Consider the following 18,464-nt stretch of genomic DNA (forward strand, 5'->3'; position numbering starts at 1 on the left):
GAATATGAAAGAATCTAAATTAAATCAAAATCATTATCTAAGTAAATAGGAAAGAATCTAAATCAAATCAGAATCCTAATCTGTTTAAATGTCTTACATCAATTAAAAATGAAAACTAGGTGATTAAAATAGAAATAACTAATTTGTTTCTCTAATAGCCTCCTCAAGAAACGGGAAAGTATCCGAAAAATGAAAATAATATATTTTCCCACCATAATGTACAAGCCAACTTCATATTTCATAGAAGTGATTATTTGGAAACTTCAAGAGCCTGAATCATGTATTTATCATGTGCGATTCCTTCAACGGATCTCCACGAATTTGATTGAGCGCAAGTTGCTTGAATCAACCCATTAAGCGCTTTTTTGAATTTCTTTGCCCTAACTCTTGTGACGGGTCCGACAAGAACTTGCATAGGATTAAAATATGCCTCATCCCACGTGCTTGTGATAGTTTTGTCCTCAATCTTATCATGAATAAGGTATTTGAAACTTTATAATTTTTGTGTTATTTATTCATTTTGTTGACATTTTATTATTTTTAAGGTTTTGTTTGGTTTGTGATAAACAATAAAGAAACTCACATTTTCATTACATTTGCATCATATCACTACTATTTGATGGACTTTATAACTACATTCGTTGAAACCTGAATTTGTTGTGAAAATTTAGTTATGCATCCGACATATGAATTTATAAGATTGTGCTTATGCATGTGTGCAAAATGTTCTAGTTGTTATGGCACCCTATTGGTGCAAAAAATCTATTTTTTTTTCACTAGATATGTCATCTGACTATTACTAGACTATAGGCGTGTGTTTTAATAAGTTACACGACTACTATCGTGTACGTATGAACTTACATACTACAGTTGTGCATATATGTAAAATGTTTCAACCGTTATAGGACCCTACCATTCTATTAGTGGAAGAAAAATATTTTTTGGAGACGAAATATGTCTTCTGACTATTTACTAGGTTGTAGTCATGTATTTTTGCAACTTACATGACTTTTTTCATATATGTATGAATTTACACGACAGCAGTTGTGTAAGTGTGAAAAATATAGTAGCTGTTATGACACCTAGCATTCTGTTAGTGTAAATAATGCATTCGTTTTTACTAAATATATCCTTTGACTTTTTACTAGACTAGAGTTGTGTATTTTAGTAAGTTACATGACTACTGTCGTATAAAAGAGCAATTACTCAATGACAGTCGTGTAAATGGACAAAAGGTTCCATACTTCGTTATACGTCTTGTTTGATTTTGTTTTTATATTTGTTGTATAATCATGTGTTGTATTATTGCGGGAAATGGCTTCAGTATGTGTGCTTATTATGTTTTGTGGTGAATGGATTGAGCAAAACAACCATTATATATCTAATGGTACGGAGGCAAGAGGTATTATGGTGTCCCGTTCTACAATGTATGCACAATCGATAGAAAAAGTATCTCGAGTTATTTGCATTGATGTTTCTAAATTTGATATTAAAATTCCTAATTATGAGTGATGATGATGTAGATTATTTTCTAGAGGAAACAAATAGCGGAGCTAAGTTGAAGATTTCTCTTTGTATTACCTACAAGTGAAAACAGATTTTGGTGATCCCTATTGCTGATGTTGACCCTAATTGTGGGCCAGATAGCTGTCCACAGGAACCTATTGAGCCATATATTAGAGGTGAAGGTTTAAACCCAAACAATTTTGTTGCCGAAGATCAGTCAGTATCTAAATTTGTTCTTGAAACACAACCTAATGATAGAAAGAGGCCGAATTTCAAAAAATGTAAATGTTATTGTTCATGAGGATTTTGATGCGATAACAGTTAGTGATCCAAGAATGAGGAATGTAGCGCCTTGCAATATGAGTTTCCAGCCCCCAATAGTAGATATATGCCCGTAGAAGTTCATTAGACAATGGCAACTCGCATTCTAATGGTAATAACTTGCCATCGTTGGTGATAGTGATGGGTCAATAGGGAAAACGTTGTTCAGTTTGAAAGAGGAGTTGTAAGAAGTGCTTTCTATGGAAGCCTTGAGGAAAACTTTTGAGTTAAAAATCTTCAAGTCAGGGAAGAACATACTTTTTGTTAAGTGTATTAACAATAATTGTAAGTGGCAACTCTATGCTACTAAGTTTAGAAGTTCGAATATGTTTGCAATAAAAAAGTACTATAGTGTCTATAGTTGCACACTTGATGTCTGTAAGAGAAATCATCGTCATGCTTTATTTAAGCTTGTCGGACAAAAGATTTGTCACAAGTTTGATGGTGCTTCATAATTATATAGGTCTGGTGATATCAGAGAAGATTTTCAGAAATAGTTTAGGTATGAAATAAGTTGCCATAAAGTATGGAAAATAAGAGAATGTACAATGGAGAAAGTTAGAGGCACGCCTGAGGATTCATTCAAGTTACTCCCTTCATACATGGAAATATTAGAAAAAAAAAATTCGGGCACTGCACATTTCTTAAAGTCGACAATGCAAATAACTTAAATATTTTTTTATGGCGATTGGGGATTGTATATATGGATTTATTTCATCAATAGAGAGAAGTTGTTTACGAAGAAATGAGACCATTACAAAAGAATGACACATGGCAACTTGTGAACCATCCACTTAGAAAGAAACCAATTGGATGCAAATGGGTCTTTATGATAAAACACAAAGCTAATGGTATAGTGGAAAGATATAAGGCAAGACTTGTTGCAAAAGGATTCACGCAAATATATAAAATCAACTACCAAGAAACCTTTGCACCAGTAACAAAGATGAACTCAATAAGAGTCCTTCTTTCTCTAACAGCTATCCGATTGGGACTTACAACAACTTGATGTGAAAAATGCATTCCTTCATAGAGACCTAGAAAAGAAAGTGTACATGGGGCCACCTCTTGGATTTGAAGACATCTTTAGCAAGAAGAAAGTATGCAAGTTTAATAAGTCCTTGTATGGACTAAAACAATCACCCCGAGCCTGGTTTGAAAAGTTTACTAAAACAGCTTGACGCTGAGATTGTACTTAAAGTCAGGCAAATCATTCTATGTTCTTCAAACACGCTGAAAATGACCATGATGAGATAACAAAACTTAAAGAACTATTGGCCAAAGAGTTTGAGGTTAAAGATTTAGGAATTCTGAGACATTTCTTATATATTTATTTCTCAAAATTTTGGATATTAAAATCAAGTAAAAGAATATTTGTTTCTCAAAGGAAGTACGTTCTGGATCTTCTTCAAGAAATGAGTGTGCTAGGATGCAAACCAGCAAATATAGCAATCGATCCTCACCACAACTTGAGAAAAATAGTTAAAAGTAATGCAGTTGATATAGGTCAACATTAAAGGTTGGTGGGTAAGCTAATTTATCTATCTCATACCAGACTGATTTCACTTTCGTTGTTACCATAGTAAGTTAATTTATGTATTGTCCTTGTGAAGTTCATATAGAAGTTGTTATAAAGATTCTGCGGTACTTGAAACGGTCTCCTAGTAAAGCACTACGTTATCCAAGAATTATCATCTTCAAGTAGAAGCTTATACAAATGCAGATTGGGCTGGCTCAATAAGTGATAAAAGGTCAACATCTGGATAATGTAAATTTATTGGAGGGAATTTGGTTACTTAGAAAAGTAAAAATCAACCTATGGCGACCAGGTCAAGTGTAAAAGCTGAATTTAGAGCAATAGCTCAATGAATATGTGAGCTAATATGGTTGAATATTTTCTTGAAGGAATTGCATATAGTTTAATAAGATACAATGAACTTTACTGTGACAACAAGGCTGCTATCAATCTTGCTTACAATCTTGTACAACATGACAGGACTAGACATATTGAAGTTTATAGATATGTAATCAAAGAGAAGGTTGAAAGTGGTCAAATTTGCATTCCACTTGTTACTAGCAGAGAACAGCTAGCAGATGTTCTAACTAAATGCCTACCAAGACCTACTTTTATTTTTTGTGTTAGCAAGGTCGAAAATGATAAATATCTTTGAGCCAGCATGAGGGGGAGTGTAGAAAAACATCTTTTCGTTAGTTGTAATTAGCATAATTATCAGAGCTTTAAATTAGCAAGATTATAAGAATTAATTTAGGAGTTAATTTAGGAATAACTAGGTTATGTTTCCTATAAATATGTAATTGTATTGATTAGAAAATATATACAGAGAAAAGTTATTTTTTTCCACCCTTGAATATGTTTAAAATCAAGTACTTTAGCATCAAATGTCAAGATTAGGACATACATGCGGGAATGCGTGTCTGCAACAATGTTTTCTTTATGTTGCTTGTAACGAATGACACATGAAAACATCTCTATGAATTCCACCCAACGAGCATGCCTCTTATTCAACTTGTGTTGACCTTTAAGGTGTTTCAAGGACTCATGATTGGTGTGAATCATGAATCTTTAGGTTATAAATAATGCTGCCACGTTTGTAATGCCCGAACTAATGCATACAACCCCTTATCGTAAAGAGGGTTATTTAAGGCTGCCCAATTTAGTTTCTCACTGAAGTAGGCAATTGGTCATCCCTTCTGCATTAGATCTGCTTCAATGCCTATAACTGAAGCATCACATTCAATTTCAAACATTTATTAAAGTTACGCAAAGACAATAAAAGAGCATTTGTCAGCTTTTGCTTGATCATTTGAGAGGTCTTCTCTTGTTTCTCTCTCCACTTGAATCCAATGCTTAATCTAAAGCAAATGAGGAAAGTCTCTTGAATGGCTTTAATGCCTTACATCAATTAAAATGGAAACTAAGCAATTAAAAGAGAAATAGTTAATTTGCCTCCTCGCTTACCTTCTCAAGAAATGGGAAAGTATCCAAGAAGGAAAGTAGCATATTTTCCAAGTATGCAAGCTAACTTGCTAATGTTATGGTAGTGACTATTCAGAAACTTCAAGAGCCTGAATCATGTGTTTAGTGGTTTGAATATCATGTTCAATTCCTTCAATAGGTCTCCACGAATTTGATTGAGCCCAAGTTACTTGAATCAACCCATTAAGCGCTTTTTTGAACTTCTTTGCACAAGCTTCTGTGATGGGTTTGATGGGAACGTGAATAGGATCTAATTATTTTATTATGCCTCATCCCACGTGCTTATGACGACTTTATTCTCAATTTTGCCACTTAAAGAAGAGTCTAAAGTCTATTTTTTCCTGAACATCATCAAGAATAGACTTATTTTTGTCTTGAGACATATTTAATAACCTACAAAATAAAGTTAGAAATACCTCACCAACATTCTCTTATGTGGTTCTACTCAAGATTAATAGCACTCACACTCATGTCTACTCAAATATGGCTTTGACCCTCTTATAATCTCACATTTTCTCACCCTTTTCCACTCTTTAATTCTTTTTTGATTATTTATGAAACTTAAATGAACTCAATCAAAATTCACTTTCAACAATCAAAACTCAACAAATTAGAACTCGAACAAAGAAAGACAAAGATGCAATAACGATTGCCTTTTTTTAAAGTCAAATTACAGTAAGTATAGGAAAAACTTAAATAGCAAGCAACCTTTTAAAATTCAATTGATTTAGGAATTTTCACTTTTTTTATTTATTTATTTTTAATTTTGAATGAGAAAGAACAGAACTTGAAGGATTAGGCAAAATTAGGGAAAAAATAAGAATTAAAAAAGATAGGTTTATGGATTCAAACAAAAATTAAGAAAAAAATAAAAGTATGCGCAATTAAAGAAACTAAATAAATTTAGAATATATTGAACCTAATTTAGAACCTAAGCTCTAATATCAATTGATATGAACCTCACAAAAGTAAGTGAGACCCTGCACTCAATTACGTTCCTTTTGCCAAGAATCATTCTAATTCATATTCAAATAACCATAAAATAAGGATCTTAACTCTTTATCTATTAAGATAAGAACCGATTGCATAAGAAATATAGGGTTCACGCCGCACTTAAGAAAGAAGAGAACAATTGAGAGTGATAAGTCAAGAAAGAATGCCACAAGATGAAATCTTAATAAGTTGTGAGTGATAAGTCAAGCTCTAAACTCTATTATTATAATCTCATATCTGAAATTTCTAATAAGGTTACATGGGTTTATATAGTTGAATTTTACTAGTGGAATAAGGTTTTCATTATCAATAAGTACAATCTGAAGTAAAAACAAATTAAAAAGACCCTAAAGTGAAAAAAAAAAGTATCTTATTAATCCTAAAGTAAAAAGTAAATAAAAGATCTTGTTGATCATAAAGTAAAAGGAAATAAATGATCCTAAAGTAAAAAGGAGATAAAATATCTTTATTTCCAAAGTAGATTGTGAAACAAAGATTGTGTTTGATTTTCTTCCTAATTTGATAAGGCCTTATTTGTTCCTCATGTAAGTCACTCCAAATCATATTTAAAAGCTTGAATGACATTGACAAAGCATTGACCATCTTGAATAACAAATTTGGGCATATTAGTGTCTCAAACAAGTATGAATTTGAGATGTGTCTAATTAATCCATTTAATGCTTTCTTCATTATCTAGGTTCTTGCCCTTGTCATTAGACCTCCATGGATGATCAATGGATTTTTTGAAACTTTTGCAACCTGGTTTTCATTACTAAGTGTAATCTTCTTTTTTTTAACGTACTTAAACCCTTACCATAAAGCCATAAAGGTTGTATCTACAACGTTATGATTAGAATTTTTCAATTGAGCTTTCTTAAATTTCTCACCTTTGTTGTTTAATGTACTGTCAACACTATTGTATATTGTTTCCCACAATAAATAACCCTAAAGATGATTTTGAAAATGATCGACATCATCAACATAATTCAACAATGAGAAATCTATTTGAGAGTGATCTTTTCTCATATTTAATACTTTATCTACAAAGTAAAAAAAGTGAAATTTTTTAATGCATCGGTGTCATTCATAGCACCAAAATCCAGGGTGTCAAATATTGTATCTAATTGTTCGTGATTCAAGTTGCGTGGCTAATCATCAAAACCCATATTAAGTAACCTATGCTATGTCTTTAATTTTTTTGGTATAACATAAAGACCATCAGAAAGTCCTGTAACTAGGCACCACTTTTTAATCGATAAGCATATCAAATGTTCATTAATTTGAAACCACAACAAATCTTTATTGCATTTTTCATGTCGCTTGCCTAAGTAACACGTTGTACACGCTTACACCACTGAATGCATAACTATCCAAGTTCATAAAATGCCTAAATATGTCTTCCTTGTATAGCTAGAATAGTTGATTTGTCAACTTAGTCTGAACAGACAAAATAAAATTTCTAAATTTCGATGAATTCATGATATGTCCAAGGAAATGATTGCTTTATAGTAACTTTATCATACCTGGTTCCTTCCTTAATCCAAGTAGATTATGCTTTGTCAAGTTGGTCTTCACCATGTATTTGTGGCAAATCACACAACAAAATGAAAAATGGTCTATAACATTTATAAAAAATGAAAAAGTAAATTATCGTTTAGTGTGACAGGTTGAGCACAAGTTGATGCAATAGCCTGCATATAGAAATTGAATACCCACAAGATATTTCTAATTGACATGCCATGGCCATAACAATTTCATTTGATTCTTTGCCAACCACTTTCAATAGCTCCTAACTTTAAAAGCATCATAATGGTACAACAAACTCTAATTAATTAGTTTAGACAACATTTTATTATGTCAAACTGATAAGTTATAGTACTCCATTTTCTAATATCTCAAAATATATGATTTTGTTGCTAATTAGCATAATTCATTAACAAGTTATGGAATAAACCACAAGACGTAGTCTAGGCCACCAAATACAACACAACAAATACCCTAAATTATTTTAACCACTTAATGTACAAAAAAAAGCGCAAAATATGTCTAAGAGACATTTTATTGAGTATCTAATGTACAGTAGTTGTAACTCATTATTTTGACGAAATTTCATTTCAATGTGGCCCTCTAATAACTTGATTACATTTATAATTCCATTCAAACTCATTCAAGTCACTCAAAATGATGAAGTTAACTCACATAGGTTTGGGTTCTTTTGGATCGTTTAGATTTGGGTTTCTCAGAATAGCAATATCAATGTGTTCATTCACAGTGTTTTATCACTCTCACTATTGATGATGAACAAAGAAAGTAGGTTTTGCATTAGTAAGTGAGAGCGGGGATCATGCAAATAAGGAGGCAATTTGGTCCTAAAAACCCCGAACTTACAAAGCCATGCTTATAAATTTCTTGAGATCATAGACATTTCGTAGGATCCTTAATCTAATTTTCCCAATCTCTTTAGGATCTCGTATGGCACATGGTTATTATGATATTAAATGATTTAGATTTATGCATTTACGTTTCTCTTTATTAGGTTATAAAAGATAAATTTTTGCTTCTAGCATTATAAATTACTTCTTCACACTTAAGTTTTATCCTTTTTTCCTTCAAAGATTGGCAATCTTCCCCTAAAATCATTATCTATGACATATCCCTACTATTTTTATAATGGGTAGGGCTATTTCAACAAACCAAACTACAAACTAAACCCACATTTGAAAATAAAAATTAATTATTAAAATACCCTAAAACAATAACAATTTTTGGATACTTAAATGTATAGAATAATGAATCTAAACTTTTTCAATATTAGTTTTAGAAATTGCAATTTTGTTTGTATGAAAAAAATCAAATTGAAAGTTATTTGTTTAGATATAAAATACTGAACAGAAGGTGAATGAATAGTTTATTACAACTGAACCTTTTGATTATATGTTTTTTTTATGGTATTCAAAATTTTCTGAGCAGAAAGTTTATAAGCAATATTTATGTTTACGAAAAAAAAAATAACATTATCAAATACAACATAAACCCTAAGTGAAACCAAAAATAAAATAAAATTCAATCACAAACACATCTCAAGAATTCTCATGTTACCTTTGATGTAATTGAAACATTTAATATTAAAGTGGAAAATAATAATCAAAATGATTTATGTACTTAGAAAATCAATCAAGAGAAATAAATTGAGGAACCCATTAAAATACATCTACAAACCCTAATATTATTAAAGCATATGCACAAATATTTCATTAAAAATAAACAAAATCGGGTATTAATATTTTTTACGATTTTTTTCAAATAAGTATTCGTAATTGTATTTTTTATTTTGAATTTTTACTGCAAAATAAATAATATATGCACAATTTTTTAGTTTTGAGTTTAATAATTCTAAATACTTAGCAAGGGTAAAGCGGGTATTTTGGGGATTTGCTGAGTAAAACTTTTAAAATCTAGTAAAGTTTGGTACGACTTGGCCAAAGGTACATTTTAATCCTATAAGCTTTTTCCAAATTCTTTTATATTATTTCATTGCATTTTGAGTAGACCTTTTGGAGATAAAATGAGCTATTTTACTTTACTAGTAAAAACTTAAATTTGATTTCAAACTTTTGGGAGCAAATGTAATAGAACTTTTTTAAAGAGTTAAGTTGTCTATAAAACCATGTATTTATTTCACAATGTCATTTGATTCATTTCATAAAATAACTTTAAAACACTTATCTATTAAAATAAATTACAATATTTAATAAAATCTCTCATTTACATGTGTTGCACAAATTTTATTACACTCACAAGTGTACGAATCTATTGTAGTACAGATTTGTGATAACGAATGTCGATCCCACGAGCAGGCAGATTTAATTATGCTTAAGGTTAATTTTCTAAGCGTATATGTGAGTTGGTTGCAAGTGATTTTTTTTTATCTTAAGTTTTAAAATAAAATGGTGGGAATGAATTATGGATGAAACAATGCAAATGAGGTGCTTGAATCTCTTGATTCACACTTAATATTTTACCATGGGCTTAATATTTCTTTTTTCGTTCCAATTAATTTATGAGGGGGGTATTTCCACTCCTCATAATCCTCACTCTAATAAATATGGTATCAAGCTCCTAGTATGCCAGAGTATAATGATCTTCCACTAAGTGTGATGTCAAGAACACGTTGTGCAAGACGATAATAATCCTTCTATCGACACTGAGTCAAGACGACCCACAAAATACTAGAGGAAAAATTCTCTCTAATAAATATGGTGCTAAGTGCTCATTATGCCAGACAGTAACGATCTTTCACTAATGAGCTGACATACCGTGCAAAATCTAGACAAGATACACTGTTTGTCGACAATAAGTCAAAACAACCACATAAATCAGAGAGAAAAAGAAAATAATCTTACTTAATTAAGTGATGGATCATATTGAGGCTTTACCTTTAATTCAAGCTTGAAATTAAATTAGCTACTTAGAAATGAACTAGGGGTAAAATGATAATTTTATTAAAATACATAGAAAATACAAGTTGGAGAGAGAATTATAGAAAATGGGGCTCAAAAATGGATTCAGGGGTGTCAAATTAAGGGGAAGCCCTCTATTTATAGACACAATGGGTAAATCATGATCATTGGATGAAAATAATTCGGACGCTCCAGATTGCGCCATATGACAAGCTTTAATTAGCTGTAACACATCATCTGTCAACACCACATCAGCATTTCGGTCCAATGAGATGTTGCCATGTCATCAGTCAATGCCACATCAGCATTTTGATCCAATAGAATCCTACCGCAAAATCAGTCAACGTCACATCATCAGTCAATGCCACATCACTGGTCCAATAGGATGCTGTCATGTCATCGATCAATGGCACACCATCGGTCAATGTCACATCATTATACCGTATATGTGAACAGTGCCGAATACCCTTTTATGCTCCTCCTAAGGTTTTCAACCGTTTCGAGTTAAAAAAAGCCATATGTTTTATTGTCTGCCTTCTCGTTAGTTGTAAAATGACAAAATTATCCCTGAAGCATATAAAATACTTAAATTATAATAAAACACACATAATAAAAGTTTAGAGGATTTAAACATATAAAAATAGAAATATTAGTGAGACTAAAAGCACAAAATGACAATTTTACCCGTTATAAATATGCATTCTCCCGTACTTAACAACATGCAAAAGGCTAAAATATTTTTGGTTTACGCTCTAATTATACAAGCTTTACTAGCAAAAACACTACTTAAATATAATAAACTTTATTTGAAAAGTTATACTACATGAAACCTTAATAGTGAATTTATTTAGTAAAATGATTTAGTGAGAAATTTGGTAGGGTTCAAATAACCCATCTTTTCATCATACCTAATCACCTGTCTAACACTATAACTTTATAATATTACATTATCACCCTTATTTTCTAAGTGACTATTATCCATATATTTTTTATAAATAGGTAAATCAAATAAAGTGAAATTAAAATTAAAAAAAGTTAAATACTAAAAAAAAGAAATTCTTATTCTTTTTTTACTTATTCTTAACTTTCTATTTATTCCAATTTTGTATTATTTATTAACTAAAAATTTTATTCAATAAAAATAATAAATAAATAATTTTAAAAAAAATTCAACCTTAAATGTGTATTTGCTTGTCACCTAAATTCCAACAAATGAATTGTTTTAAACATTTTTTTCTTATAATAAATTTATACTAATTTTATATTTCCAAGAGCAAAATTTAGGCAAGTGGCCCATTTACTCTTATTGTGGTTTAAATTTTTGGTGTTAAAAGATTTTTGGGTAGTATGACTTCAAAATAAAAGTTGTTGGTGCATGGTAAACATGACTTTTTAATAATAATTTTGACAAAAATTGTATAAATATTATATATTTTTTAATCATACATGTGTGTGATAAATTCAATTTAACTTTTAAATTAGTCACAACGATAAGTATCTACCAAACATTTTACTGAAGAGTTGCCCTATCAAAATACCAAACAAAATCTAAAATTTAGCATACCGAAAGCTTTATATGGAGGGATAACTATAGATGAGAAGTTGTTTTTATCTCTTTTATTTTTCAAAAACCAAGCCATAGTCTTTTTCAGATTAGTATTATCACTTCTCATTATTTTCTATTTGGCTTATCTAAAGCCCTTGTACTTCTTTAAATGTGCGCTCCGTGAAGTTCAATGATCATCCAATAAACAATTTTTTTTTCTTCAAAATTCTTGTTTGATTAAAAATTTGCCACGAAGTTAAATGATCATCCTCTAATAATACGTAATAACTTAAGTTGTGTATTTATATATGTACAAATATGTGTACATGAGGTACTTGATTATAGCTTATTAGTGTATAAATTATTATACTATAGGCCTCGAAAATATTAAAAGTTCAAAGCAATATTAACAAAAGCCACGTCCATTACCCTTTTATATATATAAAGCTAATAATTAAAAAAATAAAAAGAGAAAAGCATTTACCATTTTGAGAGGGAGGTCACGGGTAAAGAAGAGCAAAATGGAGAATTTTCAAGTTTTGGGATTCTGGCAAAAATTAAGATTTGAGTCTTGCAAAACTTGATTTAGGGGGTCATTATAGCAATGTTTTCAACCCTAAATCCATTTGGGAAGATTCATTGAAGGAAAATTTGAAGGTGGAAAGTGTATAGAGAGAGTGTGTGTTTAGAGTAAGAGAGGCATAAGTCAAGTAAAAAAGTTGGATTTCTCACCAATGGGAATAAGATTTCTATAATCTTATCCCTATTTATGTTAAATTTCATAAGAATGAAGTTAATTTACATATCTGTATATCTTATTTAAGGTTATGATTTCAACAAATTGATAATGTTGGTCTCAAGCTAATTTCTATAATTGGTATTCTAGAAACACAAGGGCACCAACAAAACATTGTAGAGCTGGAGACGCGTACCCTTTTCTGTTTTTTTTTTTTCAATTTGGTATGCAGATGGCTTACGGTTATGTTTTGCTTTAAGATAATTTATAATTAAAATGAGATTATTGATAATATAGGTAATTTATTAATATTATAAGATATGGAAATTTATTTATTAATGTGGAGTATGGATTTTTATGCATAAGGTATAATTTATGGCTTTGAGGGTATTATGGTAACTTTATTGAGGGACATAATTTCTTGATTTAAGAGGAACTCCGAACATGAGTCAACCCACAGATGTCGACAATAACCAAACTTAAGTATCCTCGTTGCGTGGGGTATATATTAAACTTATATTTTATATTTTTCTTTATGATTTTAATTTTAAGGGAAATTATCATTTATATACCCTATATTTGCTCTGTTATCAAAAATACTACAACACTTTGAGGGTGTATCAATCGTCCACCCTTAGTTGACAAAATGTATCAGCCGACCACCAAACCGTTAGTTGCCGTTTGAAAGTTAATTGAATTACAGTGAATTGACGATTTTACCCTTGAAAATTATCACTTGTATACCCTTAAATTCTTTTTTTTTATCACTTGTATCATATGAAAAGACCAAATTACCTTTCTGACGTCATCATACTTAAACGGCAACTAACGGTTTGGTGGTCAGCTGATACATATTGGCAACTTATGGTGGACGATTGATACACTCTCAAAGTGTTGTAGTATTTTTGATAATGGAGTAAACTAAGGGTATACAAATGATAATTTCCCTAATTTTAATTAAAGCGAAACATGTTTACAACGTTATGTTCGAGTTGATTGGTTTCAGCTCAGCTAGCAAAAATAAGATCATAAACCACACTTCTTCTGTGGGTTGGGGATTTATTACGATTTTATATTTTATATTTTTCCTTTTGATTTTTAATTTTAGTAACGTAAAGCATGTTTATAAAGTTATGTTTGATGCTTTGATTTAAGTTTTCTAGAAATTGATTACATTTGCATATTGATGTGTTTCTTTAAGTATATAATAAATGGTTTTCTTTATTCACTTGATTTTAAATACACAAGAATATTTTAGTGAAAAGAAATAAATAGAGATATAAATTATGCTTTGAGGTAAATTTCATCCTACCCCTTAATTAGATTGACATTCTTCAATTCACTCCCCAAACGTGTGAAAACTTCAATCTACCCCCCAAAAACATTTGTCTTTAATGGTTAACTAAAATGTCTTTAATAGTAAATTAACGTTGACTGATTAAAATACGAAAATATCCTAACTTGTAATGAAGTAAGCTATTAATGGCAGTGTATGATTTCAAAAGTTAATGTTGATTTAACATGTCTGCAAGAGGACATGGGAACGCAGTAACAAAATAAACAATAAAATATTGAAAAATAAACTGTTTATGAGATTTAAATATCCAAAAAGTGAAACATCTTAATGGGCCAAAAATATAATTATTTTTCCTTACTTGGGCTTTGAAATTAAATAAATTACAAACATTGCTATTAATGTTTAGAGATGGCCAACAGGCCGTGTCGTGCCGGCCCGACCCATCAAAGGAAGGTCCATGCATGCTCATACTTGTGCTCGTGCCAGGCTGTACCCACCATATACTTTGTGTCGTGCCGTGCCTAATTGTTTTTGCTTAGGCCTAGCCCAGCACACATGTCGTGCCTACTTGTGCCCATGCCCACGCCCACGTGTCGTGCCATGGGCCGTACTGTGCCATGCGTAAGGAAAAAAACATGGTAAACTTTTTTTTAGAGGGCATGTTAAGTTATTAGCATACTTTTTTCGAGCATATATACCTTTTTGGGTTTGTGTGCCTTTAATCAAATTCAATAAAATCAAAAATTCAAAACTCGAGTCCATATTTAATAGTAAGAGAATGTAATATTAATTATTAAGTTAAATCATACGGTATTAAAATTTCTTTTTAATACTTAATTACAATAACAATAACAATAGTAATAATTTTTTCTTAAGGGCTAGCTTAATTATTCACTTGGACTTGCATAGAGTCATAGATCATACTCCATAATAACATTAATACTTATTTATAAAATTCATGATATTTATAATTTTATTTACTAAAATCATGAAATAATTATTAATTTGATAAATTATAAACATAAATCGATTAGAGTATTTTTTTAAAACTAAGAATTAAATGAATTTAAAAAACTTTCACTAACAAAATATATTAAAAAGATTGAATTTCAAGTTATTTATAAAATCATAAAATTTTATATTTACTTTCATTAAAAAGTGAAACGTGCTTATTGTGGACCTTTTCTTGCACCATGCTTTAGTTCATTTCTAATCGTGCTTAAAATTCTAGACTCGAACTAGCCCGTGTGCGTGCCATGTCGTGCCGTATGCCCTACCGAAACGTGTTCATACCGTGTCATGCTCGTGCCATGCAACATGCCGTTTGACCCGTTGGGCATCTCTAATTTATGTTATTTGTTAATTGAGCTTTGAAATTAAATAAATTACAAGGATTGCCATCAATGTTAATAGAATTTAGCTTACAAGTTGAACATATTACATTGCATGCCATCAACTTGATAAGTTAAAATAGTTGACTGTTGCAAAAATAGCCAAAATTCAAAATTCAAAGATGTATTTGGCAGGTTTGTGCCTTTAAATCTAGCTCTCAATACAATTCAGTGGCCATAAAATCATCAACGTCATTAGAATATGAACAAAGCAAAGCAACAACAAAAATGTCACCATCTAAAGGTAGTTGTAGTGCCAGAGGAAGTTTGGGAGCTATAGATCAATGGCAAGGTTATCAAGTATAGAAACAAATTTTGCATTCACTATAGTGACTGAGTATTAGTGAAAATCTCAGAGTCTACTCTAATCCTCAAAAGTTACACTACAAATGTGAGAAAAAAAAAAGAGTTGTAGTTTCTTCAAGTGGTGGGAACCAGCTAAACAAGAGTACAAAATAATTGCTAGGGGAGTAAGAATGCTAGATGATAATTTTGAAGATAACTATGAGCTGGTAGCTGAAAAACATAAGATTTTGGAGGCTATTAACAACCTTGTTGCAAAATCAAATTCAATGATAATGCTATTGTCACTGTGTATTCTATATTTGTAGTATGTTGTTTAAAAATTGTTAAGGGTTAAAGATACTAGGGACAAGTAAAAGTAGAAAGGCATTCCAAATAACCATTAAGCTTGTTTAACACCCAACTACATCAAAGTTAAGTTCATGATTTGTGATAAAATAGTAACAAAAATCATTTTTGCAATCAAATACATTCCCATAAAGGAAAGAAAACAAGAAAGTAAAGATTAAGAATTATTTTTCGTTAGGTCTTTTTGATCTCTTCTTCGTTTTCTCCTTGAATCCCTTGCTGTAGCCCTCAAATCTCTTTTATTCTCTATTTTCTTTTATTTTCTCTCTCATTTTCCTTGAATGACGACTCTCTTTTGTTTCTTTCATGTGTGCTCATTTTATATCTAGGAATTAAGGCAACCAAAAGCGTGTGGCCACGTGTCTCCATTTTCTAGAAACCTTGGATCGCAATCTTTTTGTGCCTGTCGTTGCTTTGTCAGTTAGCACGCATGTAATCTCGTCTGTAGTTGCTCTTGTATTGCTACAGCAACAGCTACAACATCTTCTTTGTTCCAGACTTGTTTTAGTTCCTCTGTAGTTAAGTTTTTTGGTCATCCTGCAAGTCTGTTGCTGCAGCTTTCTATCCATAAAGCTTGAGCTTTTTTATCACCTACAATAATGCACATAATCAGAGCACAAAGTAATATAAAACACAATCAATTTATTAAATTAAACTTAAACAACTGCTCATGCAAAATGTAACTAAAATGCAATAAAAACACATCATTTACTCTCTAAGTAATATTAATTTAAGTATAAAAATACTATGATAACTCTCATTTCATAGAATAATCACACCCTCAAACTTAAACTATTACTTGTCCTCAAGTAATGACAACAATACTAATACTTCACTCACACAATCAAGCAACAAATAACTTAGCTTTTTCATTTAGCTTGCTAGGATTCATTAACCCTTAAATCTCATTCCTAAACATGCAAAATCATCATCAGCAGTCCAGTTCTAGACTTAGATCTTATTTTGTCCAAATTGTGTGTGTGGCACTTTGATCATATTTCAGAGTTGCTGCAGCATCACACAAGCATAAAAAATAACTTAAAGATAAAACACATACTTTCATATATGGGGGAACGGGGGTAAAAAAAATGACTTCAAACTATGCTACAACAATTATCATTCTCTTTCCATTATATATATATACCCTTTAGTGTAACATTGATTTTTCATGTGAATGAATATCACTTATAATGATGACACCCAATTACTTTATCAATGTACAACTCAGAGTTATTGCAGCACAAACATCTAAGATGCTAGAACGTAGTCTTATCTTTAAACACCTTTGACTCAAGGTTTCACATAGGGCTCATGAACAAACTTGACTACTCAATATCCTAAACAGAGGACCAATCTTGTTTTTTGGGTTGTTAGAGCAATGCTTGTTGAGTACTAAAAAGCGTATATTTATAAAGGAAAAAATCATCATTTTACACTCTAAGTCTCACTAACATCCCTACTTTTATGTATTTAATTCCCTTGTGATTTAATTATGTGTGTTTTATTATAATTAAGTATTTTATGTATTTTAAGGGGTATTATGGTCATTTCACAATGAACGAGAGATCAAATAGAAAAACGGACAGCAATTTTGAACTCATGACTGTCGAAAACTTAAGGAGGAGTATAAAAGGATAAACGATACTATTTACATATATGGTACTGTTCATGGTAAGATTCATGACACTGTTCACATATACGATACGATGATGTGGCATTGGCCGATGACGTCGCATTGATTGATGATGTAGCAACATTCGATTGGACGGATGATGTGGCAGCATTCGATTGGACGAATGACATGGCATTAACTGCTTATGTGGCGTTGACTGATAATGTGGCATTGACCAATGATGTGTCACGATCCTTTTGGACTAAAATGCTTATATGGCATTGATCGGCGACGTGGCAGTATGTTAGTGGATCAAAAAATGTGCGTACGGTACATGCATATACACGGAATGACAGCCGTGATGATGTGTTCTATCCAATCAGAACTTGCCACGTATTGCAATCTTGAGCATCCAAATTGTTTTAATCCGATGGCTATGATTTACTCATTGTATCTATAAATAGGGGGCTCCCTACTAATTTTGACCCCTGAATTTATTTTTTTAGCTCTATTTTTTGTAATTTCTTCTCTATGTTATATTTTCTACGTATTTTCATAAATTTTCATTTTACCCCTAGTTCAATTATGAGTAGCTAATTGTCTAGATACCGTACTGGTATAACCGGCTCTCTAGTGCAAAATTATTACTATTTGGCACGATAAGCACTTAGCACCATATTTGTTGGAGTGAGCTTCATGAGGAGTGGAAACCCCCCTCATGATTTGATTAGCATTAATAAGGAATATTAAGACTATGGTGCATGTTAAGTGTAGATCCAGAGACCCAAACGCTTCATTTTAATAGTTTTCACTTTAATTTATTCCCGTCATTCTAATTTAAATTTTAGAATAGTCTAACTCACTTTTACCACAAATTCAACCACCCACTTAGAAAATTAACTCTACATGCAATTAAAATCCACCTCCTCGTGGGATCGACACTCGCCATCGTT

Source organism: Citrus sinensis, chromosome 1 (assembly GCF_022201045.2).
Source record: "Citrus sinensis cultivar Valencia sweet orange chromosome 1, DVS_A1.0, whole genome shotgun sequence".
Lineage (NCBI taxonomy): Eukaryota > Viridiplantae > Streptophyta > Magnoliopsida > Sapindales > Rutaceae > Citrus > Citrus sinensis.